The sequence below is a fragment of the Corapipo altera genome, unplaced genomic scaffold (genome assembly GCF_003945725.1).
Source record: "Corapipo altera isolate COAL_440 unplaced genomic scaffold, ASM394572v1 23, whole genome shotgun sequence".
Lineage (NCBI taxonomy): Eukaryota > Metazoa > Chordata > Aves > Passeriformes > Pipridae > Corapipo > Corapipo altera.
In genome coordinates this window covers 10,379,057-10,389,095 of record NW_020884878.1, presented here as the reverse complement: position 1 = coordinate 10,389,095, position 10,039 = coordinate 10,379,057, and the positions used below count along the sequence as shown (strand labels likewise).

At 41.3% G+C, this 10,039-nt stretch overlaps 1 pseudogene; it reads right to left on the bottom strand.

Moving 5' to 3' along the window:
* Positions 1–1,397: 1,397 nt before the first annotated feature.
* On the bottom strand, positions 1,398–8,194 carry LOC113944725 (annotated as a pseudogene).
* Positions 8,195–10,039: the final 1,845 nt, after the last annotated feature.

The window sequence follows — 10,039 nt, the reverse complement described above, 5'->3', positions numbered from 1 at the left end:
ACTGTATCCTGTAGGAAAGACCCACGCCTGAAGCACTCGTGGACTGTCGCATATGGAAGGGACATCATGCTGGAGCAGGGGAAGTCTGGGAGGAGGAATGATCAGCAGACACAAAGCTTTGTAAACTGACTGCAATTCCCATACTCTCATGCCCCCTTTCCTGTGCCATTCAGAGGAAGTAAAGGAGTTAGGAGTGCAATTGAGCCTGGGAAGAAGAAAGCAGGTTGGGGGGAAGGCGTTTTTAATCATATCTTTGCTTATTACTATCCTACTCTATTTTTAATTGCCAATTAATTAATTAATTAAATTTGATACTGCAACGCAGCTCTCCATCACATGGTGCTGCTGGTAACACTGGCTTCTGCCTACTCAGCACTCAGGAAGGTGTCCAAGTCACCTTTCTGTACCCTCAACATCAGCTTAATGGCAAGAAACCTCCTGGAAGCACTGATCAACCTGAGCTTGCTGAAGCAAGTGAACAGGATCAGCTGGCAGGTGGACAATGGAGACATGACCCCCAAACAAAACCCTCTGTTTGCATTTTGCCAAATCCTGTTCTCCTAGGGATCCCATGCTTTACTCTGCACGCACAAGACTATTAAGGATTGTGGGAGGCGTGTCTGAAGGCATGGGGGATGTGCCAGGGCAGTAGGCCCGAGAGAACATGCGCGGTCACATATAACTCTATTGGCAGAAGAAGTCACATGGTAAACAGGGATATAAGGAGTGGGAATTTTGAAATAAAGTCTCTTTGTCCACACCACCACGAGGAGCATCATTATTCCTTGTTATACAAGGGCCTCGCCGTTACAAAGGATGATAATTTGAATAATTATATTCAACTTTCATAGACACAAAAGCTAAATTCTTGCCCTGCCAGAAAAGTTTGGCCCCTTATTCTGGAGCAACTATGGAGGAATGCGGAACAGAGCGAGGGTTGGAGCTGGTAGGGGGTAGGGGGTAGTTGCCAAGCTGGAAGAAAGATGTTTATTCTTTACCAAGGAGCATCCACCATCTAGGAGAGGAAAAGTTTAATAGCTCTATGTCTCTATTTCCCTTCTTAGCCATTGAGCCCTGGAAGGTGAAGGAGACTTCTCCTGGGATGAAAAGGAAAGGATGAAAAGGAAGGAAAGGATGGTTTTTCAGCTGAAAGGGATAGATTTGGGGTTTGTGAGCTGAGGATGGGCAATGGGAAGCATTGGGAGTTTCTCAGCCAGCAGTAGAAAGCTGTATTTGCATACAAAAAACCCTGACAGCAGTGATAAGTGCATGGAAAATGTCCGTTGAAGATCCCATGGCTGCCTCTTTGGCCTGAGTCATTTTGTGAAAACGGCCTACTCATGTTTGTACCCAACTCTCTGTTTTTAAGTAAAGAAAAACTTGACATACTATTTATTTATTTATTTATTTATTTATTCAGGATCAGATCAATTCTAGTCCCATCTTACAAAGAAATTCCTGGGATGCACACAAGCTTTCTTCTCTGCACTGGGGACTACAAGTGCTCTGGCCTAGTCTTCCCTAGCAGTTGGGTTCACAATTTTCCCCAGGAAGAGCATGCTGTGGGTGGTTTTCTCAATAATCATCAGCAGGAAGGGCCTGTTGAAGGTGATGTGAAGTGGTGGAGGAAACGGTAGAGACATTAGTGCTATTTCTACCATGGTCACTGCAGAAGCCTCTGTGCCATTCTCTCTAACATCGACCACGGCCTTGCAAATTGCCTGGAAGGAAAGCAAAGATTATAATGTAGGTAGAGAAGGGAGGTAACCAGCTGGGGAAAAAATTGCTTGCCTTAACACTGCGAGAAGGTAATCTTTAAAAGAAATCCCAGAAATAAATGTAGAACTTGTGTGAAAAAAATACTAATGTCCAGCCCTTCCAAGACAAGCAAAGTCTGCTCTGAGTTCAGGGAGAATTCTCTTCAACATTCTGTTGGAGTCAAACTTGGCTACTTGCAAAGACTGAGCAACATAGAGGACATTTATTGTTCTGTTGTTTCTTAGAGTAAGATTCTGTCCTTAGTATTGAACACAGAAGAAAGTTTTCATTTTGCATCAATTTCTGTGTATGTAAAAAAAATTCTTTCTGCAAAGGCACAATAGTGACAAGCTTTATAGTTTTTCTTTCTGTAACATAGCCCACAGATAAGACTTTGCAAGGCTTTCTATGGGAAGTATAGAAAATTCATATTTAGGAATTCACATGATCTTATTTCATTGTCTTTGGTCAGCCCTCTGCTTTCTTCCTTCATTGTCCATAGCACATCTAAAATTTCCTCTCGAGTCCCTGCTACCCTTCCTCTATTTACGTGTCCTGTATCTATAATCTAGATGTCCATATAAGACATTATTCATTATGAGGAATTACCAAGTCATTAAACAATATATAATGGAAGGACCTGTAGAGGCCATCCAATGCAACCAATGCCACACTGTGTCACCTCACACTAGATAAGGTTACACGGGGTCTAATCAGTCAGGGTTTGAATATTTCCAAGGATGGAAATTTCACAGACTCTCTAAGTAACCCATACTAGTTTTTGATCACCCTTGTGGTGAATTTTTTTACATATCTGATCAGAATGTCCTATTTTCTATCCTGTGTGTGTTGCCCCTTGTCATATCACTGTGCATCTGCAAGACTGTGTCCACCTTCTCTGCACCCTCCTAATAGGTATCTGTAGCCAGTGCTAAGAAACCCCCCTTCACCTTCCCTTCTTCTGATTGAACAACTCTAGGTCTCCCAGCCTCTCCTCACACATCCAGTGCTCCAGCCACATAGCCATCCTACTCACCCTCCAATGGACTCACTCTGCTCCCATGTGTCCACATGTCCCTTGTGTTGGGGAGCCTCAAACTGGATGTTTAGTACTCCAGAGGTAGTTTCACAAGTGCAGAATAGAGGGGAAGGATCACTTCCCTCAGGACACAAAGCATATATCCCATAGGACACGGGAGAAATATGTTTATCTGTATATTCGTTTCTTGTTTGTGAAATGGGGCTATCCCAGTGCCACAAGTCTGTTGTCCATATAAATTCTGAAGTGCTCAGATAACAAAAGCTATATACATAATACCATCTTTGTTTGCATACTTACTTTGAAAACCTTCAGAAGGGTTTCTTCTGCCACTCCGGAGAGGTCAGCCTGGTCACTGAACACCTCTGTCACACCCATTTTCTCAAACAAGCTCTTAACATCATAGGAGCCAGAGAATTTTGGAAGGTCCAGTTAGATTTCTCTTTTCAAAAATAAATGAAAAATGTGAGTTTGTTATTGCAAGATTCCTTGATGTAGTAGCTGTGGCAGGTATACACCCATCCCAAATACCTGTGGAACTAAGGTTTGGATTCCTAAGACAGAGATAAATCCCATGTTAGAGAAGCAGAAACTGAGGTACCAGTATCGCCAACCACAGCCTGATCAGTGGTGCAGGGACAGAGTGATAGTCTAGGAAAGCGACTGGCTGGAAAGTATCATCCAGACTGGAGAAAAATAAATTGTATTTTCTTTTGAACTAGATTCTTCCTACTGAAGGCAAGTTCCTGAGGGAAATGTACCCATGTGCAGGATCCTCACAATTGGTAGCACTCTCACTGCTGTGACTAAGGGGGCTGAGGAGGGGGTTGCCTTTAGTTATGAAATCACATGATTCCTTGCCTGAGTTAAAGAAACTAAGCAATGCTTGTTCCTCAAAGCTGTGCTTAGCAATTCATTGTGACATCCTAAGCTTTACCTTTCCCAGATGAGTAGTTTTGGCCTGTTAAATATTTAAGCCAAGCCACAATTAAAATATTACCTTTTTTTAAGTGATTCCATCCAGTTGGACACTGTTTCTTTGAGCAGAGCATCTTCCACCTGTTTCATTTTCCCTTCATCAGGTAGAACAAACAATGAAGTAACATTTCCTGTGTAGGGGATTTCTACTACCAGCAAGACAAATTTTCATCCCTGTGAATATTAAAGGCTTTGTTTTGATGCATCATTTTGACTTTAACAGAATTCCTGGCATCCAAGAAGAAGTCATCATCTCTCATGTTCAAATTGCTGAAAGGTTTTTCCCAGGAACCTTTTGATAAAAGAATGAGTACAGAATTCAAAAAAGAGACTAATAAAGGCATGTAGCATTAGTTGATGCTTAAAACGTTGTAATTGAACAGCAGAGGCAGCAACAAGCCTATCTCAGTTTAAGGATGCTTTGGAAAGAAACTTTACCTCCTTTCAATGGTTTTAATAAAAATCACACAAGAAAATATAGGTTGAGGGCTGCCACAGAGAAGAGATGAGCCTCTGCCTGTTAAAGCAATGGTAAATTTTTCATGGACTCCAACCATGCAATTGTCATCCATGTTTGACCATGTTTTGCACAGCCAGTTGAAAGGCACAGAAGCCTGTGGTTTTCAACACATGATCATAAGTTCCCAAGCTCATACTTTCTGAATATTTTCAGCTCTGAACCTGGCTTAAAATTGATATGATATTAATCAGTTCTTTTTTTTTTTCTTTTTTTTTTCCTCATACAGAAAATGATTTATCATACCTGGCTTTCAAATATTTAGCTATATAATTTAAAAATAGAAAGATGTGTTTTAAATTAAATGATAGGATAGGTTCACAATCTGAAAAAAATTACTTTTCTTAGAACTTCCAGAGCTTATATGTATAACTGCTACTCGTGTTTGTCACTCACCTTTAAAGAAAATGTAGTTAACAAGAATCATCATGGTGTTTGGATCAAGACTCTTAACTAAATGAACAATTTTGCCATGTGTTTTTCTTTCTATGTACTCATTGATTTCCTTTATAGCCTCTGGAGGATTTTGAAAGTTACTAGAAATAGCTTCAGAATAATAAAAATGTATGACATCATCCAAAAATTTTTGAAGAAGTTTCAGTCGATCATCTATGAACAGGGCATTGCCCATGTTCAACTGGACTTCTCGATGAGGGTCATTTCATTCAGCAGCTGGAGGACACACTGAAATCCTTCATGTATCTCCTGCTTTTCCATCTCTGTCTGGTTGAAGAAAAGGCCTTTGTGCAGCTCTCTGAGTGTGTCTGATCTGGCTCCCAGGGAGAGCATTGCAAAGGCAGTGGAGATGCTCAAAGGAGAGAAGAAAATGTTCTTGTTGCCTGCCTCCTCTCTGACCTGCTTGTAAAACCTAAATGCAAAGTTAGCGTTGCTGGGGGCTATCTTGACATGAGGCAGGTTTTCACCTTCAGCCTGGGAATGGTCTTCTGGGGAATGGGGTATTTGTTGTTCCTGCTGCTGACCCTGGACTTGAAGTCCAAGAAGTAACAAACACAAATACAATGCAGACTTCATTGTCCTTCTAAAGAGTTCTGTTAAGAAAGAACAGAGCAACTTTTAGATCTAGAGAATTTTTTCTTTCCTACATAAAATGTTTTTGTGTTCTAGATACTGAGTTTCGGATGCCAGTTGTTAAAATTACTTTTCTATTTAGAAATACTCTTCTACTTGGCCTCCTGGATGGTCTATGTCTAGTAATTTCTCTTAGTTTGTGACCAATGAACAAAGGAAGAATGATAGTAATGTGGCATTGACAGGAAAGAATCAATGTTGTGTAGGCTTTTGTGAGGTATTATGTGTGAAGTAGTTCTTGCCTCTGACCAGCATGGCCTCAGTGCACTCCCTAAGTGCTTTGGGGTGCATGACTGAGTTCATCTGTGGGCATTCATGTATGTGGTAAGCACTTTGGTAGAGGGACCAACTTTTGCTGATATGTTTCTCTACTACCCATGGTCTTGTTATGACATTAGTTTTCAAACACTGCAGAGACAGTTATAGCTGTGAATAAAATCCACCTCAATGCTCATCCCTTAAACTCTTCATGTCTTTCTGCCTCTTTCGTAGCAGCTCTGACTCAAGACCTATATTATTATTTCAATGTTTCAGCAAATTGAGGATAAATTGAGAAAGTTTATTGGCTCTCTCTGTTGCACACAAACTACCCATAAGGCTGTGAAGCCCAAGACTCGAGAGCTTAGGAAAAGCTACAGTGGAATCTGCCTTGTTGTGGATGTGTAATTTGATGACATTTTCTCTTCCTTTCACTGACTTAAGCAAATTCTACACATCCCCACAGTCTCTCTTCTGCCCTTTTCAGGGAAAGAACCATGAAATATACAAGAGAATAATGTTCTCCATAGAGTTCCTCACTAAATTATCTCAAATGACAGAAACTCAAATCCATGACGTGGGCAGTGACCTGCAGGAAAATAGAGATGGTCTGAATATTGTTCATAGCAGCTATATACTCATCCTATACAAGCTATAGAAGGGCTGAGTATGGGAGTTGTGCTCAGTATGTATAAAATTCTGGATAAAAACACTGACTTGGGAAAAAAAGCATTCTAAATACTGGTAATTCATTTTGGCCTGGTAAGCATTCTTTTCATAATTCCCCCAATCTGCTTTTGAGAGAGATTTGATTTATCTTTCTGGCCTCTTAACTGCAAGTCACCTGGTCTTTAAGCACACTAGAGAGAAATAATGCAACTATCTTTATTCCTGCATCAGCCTAGAACAGTCAGGACATTGAGATTACAACTAAATTTACTCCTTTAGGCATCTTGGTATTGACTGTTGAGTAGTCATTTTGGACTTCATGTCCCAATCATCCTGTCACTACAGCTACGAGATAGATCACTGAATGAATCCTGCTTCAAACATCCTGAACATGCTTTCAGACCCTAAAATAATTTCCAATTACTGTACAAAATAAATTAATCTCAGAATTAAATACTGTGCATTAAATAGCAGGGATCACACACAACATAAATTAAAAGACTTTTAAGAAAGTACAATATGGTACTTACTGTGCTGGACCGACCTTTCACAATGCTTCTTTCCTATTCTTGATTTGCTTTCTAATATTAAGTAAATGTCCACTGGTAAATATTAAACAGGGCAAATAAGATTTATTTGCAAAGCAAAGGTTGAATAAGCTATTTTTTTCTGAATATCAATTACTGTAAGTCCTTTGTTTCCTGTCACACAGGCAGAACGATGCCAGCACCTAGGGCTCTAAAGGGAGAGAAAGACCATGGACTTTGCTACTCTTGGGCTTGAACAGAACTGCTGGCAAAAGAGCTTTGCAAGGTGGTCTGGTATAACCATGGTAAATGAGTTTTAGAGAACAGAACATGAGAAGAACTGGAAAGCTAAGAAAGGGCCAAAGCAATGGACACTGTGTCTGTGTCTGCACTTTGTCACTGAACTCTCTGCACAGGATATCCTGATGAAACAGTGCAATCTAACTGAGCACCCAAGGCAGCAGCAAGTTTGTTCAGGAACAGCTCAGTATCTCCATCCTGCTCTGTAGTGCACACTGGTATTATTTGATGGGCTCATTAACTTATTAGAAAAAGAATAGTTGTGGGAGAAAGCCCTAACTACGAAACGTGGAAAGAACACCTTTGGGAACAGGATCACCACAACAGCAACCCTCCGGAATTAGACAAATTAGAGACACTTACAGTTTAAGCTTAGGACTTGCGATTGTTATTGTACGGTTTCACTTTAAGCTTTGTTATTCCCCCCCACGCAGCACCCCCGCGGCTTCCCCGGACAGCGCCATGTTGTCCTGCCCACTGAGCCAGCCCCGCCTCTGTCCTACTCCCATTGGTCATCTCACCCGTCTCTCCCCAATCCCTGGGTTCCTATTGGGTTTTGATCCTCCCGTTTCTCCCATTGGCTAGCTGAGTACCCAAGCCACCGCCTTCCCCCCGAGCCTTTACCCAATCACATCCCACTTCCTGAGCCTTCCCCCAGGAGCCTTAAAAATCCTCTGTCCCTTTGAATAAAGGCTTTTCATCATCGGATCCTCGGAGTTTGGGTATCGTGGTTTTTGCCACCGAGCACAGTGGCTAGCACCATCCGTCCCCGTCTCTGAGAGGCCGTGAGTGGGGAGCCGGTCCCTCGGTCAACACTTGTCAGATAGTCAGAACACTGGTTAGGTTTTTGAGACACCTTTGATGAGTATTTTAAAAACTACTAAGGCAAAAAGTAAAGTATAGTATAGCTTGACAAATAGCTAAAATAAGAAAACAAATAGAAGAATGATTTGGGCAAGGTTTCCCATTGCAAAATTTTAGCTGGGGAGAACATTCCCCCCCCTGTGTTATATACACATAGGATAAGCATGAATTATATACATACAATATGTGTCATTACATACATACTTTATACTACCTTACAATGGGTTCCCTTTCAGAGGAAGCTGAAACAGGCACAATTTAGCTATTTAGAAGGTTATTTAAGGATGAGATGCTTGTCACCCATCCTAATTAGCAATGACTAATTATTTCCATCGAATGTACATGATTTTGCCCCCAGGTAAACTTACAACTTATCTACACACAGGAATCAATCCACCATAGTTATTGCTATGTAACTACTCTCTCTTACAAGACAGAGGTAGCATTGGTCAGAATGTACTTCTGCAGGGAGGGTTTTTTTCATGACATGTGCAAGTACCCAATAAGTTTATTTTAGTATTGTGTAAAAGGACCAAGTCTCAGGAGCAGCAAGTATGCTGTTGCTTAACTCTAGCAATGAGAAGCTATTTTCCTCAAGTCTAGGCCTGCCTACATAGATAGCATTAATCTTTCAGCCCAGTCCTAATGCTTGGCTAATCATCTGAAGGATGCTACTGTTTCCAGAGAGGAATTTCTGGGAATGGCAAAGCTGCTGCAGTGATTCCTCTGCTTTCTCCCAGGACATACAGCAGCACTCAGCATGTCAGAGAAAGAGTGGAAAGTTCCGTCTGTCTCTGCTCACCACTCCCAGGCACCAGCTTTTCTGACCCTGACCCAAGTCTCTTCCTAGGCAAGGTAGGGTCAGCAGTTACAGCAGACCCACAAATGATCATTTGCGAAGAATCAGCTTCCCAGCAATTCCAGACAGATCAGCATGGATAATGAATGCATCAGTCACACCTAGTCCTTTGAAAATCTCCCTTAGGTTATAGGTGCCAGAAACAGAGACTCTTGGAAAACATGTGTCTCTTCTGTTGAATGCAATGGAAAATGAGGGTGAATCACCACACCTGGGTATCACCTGCATGTCTGCCAGGTGGCAGGTCTGTGAGAACCCAGGGAAGGGGAAACAGTTCGTTGATTCACTGCACATTCCTTTAGGTGAAAATGTCTGTGTCCCCGGGACAGATGTCACTGGGAAATGCAAGGCTAAACTGGAAATTTTGTGCAGTTTTGCAGAAAAGAGATCCATCAAGGGGAATTACACGGAAGAGAGTATGGAGCTCCTGGATGCTTTGAGGTATGCAGTGGCTGGGACAGGGGGACTCTTGCTATAGGAGCCAGGGGACTCATAGAAAGGACTGACAAACATGCTTTTCCCATTTCCCTACTAATGGTCTATATGAAAGGAATTAAGGAATAATTTAATTATCTCTATCCCTACTGTCTGCTCAGTTATGCAGTGTGTTGGTTCGTCCTTGCAGGAGCACATCCTATATCATTAACTTATTTCTGTTCTTGTTTGGTCATCAGATTATTGTGCTAGCTTTGCAAGTTGTATTTCTGGGTATTCCAGGGCAAAGGATTTGTGACTGCAAAAAGAAAATACCAGCAAGATAAGGATTGAGCAAGATGAATGTGTACTTTGCATGATAAACCCTCATCCTATATAGATCTATCATTCAACATATATCTGTGAAAAGTTCATCTCAATAAACTTATTGATACACATAAATCCAGTAAAATCAGGAGTTTGGTATAATTGCAAAACCGCTGTAACTAGAATAAAATCAAGTCCTCTCTGTATACTTATCTTTTTCTGTAAAAGACATCCCACATGTGCTCTGCACATCTTACAAATATTCATCCTTTTCTCCCCCAAAAATGAAAGTGCTTCAGGCTCCCACTTCAAAAAGCAGCATGACTGACAGAAAGGAAAAATGCTGAAGACTAAGCAAAAGTATGTGACAGAATTGGGAATAGAAGCTAGACCTTTTCTGTTTTGTTTTCAGCTTCTTCCACCAATGCAATAGGAATCCT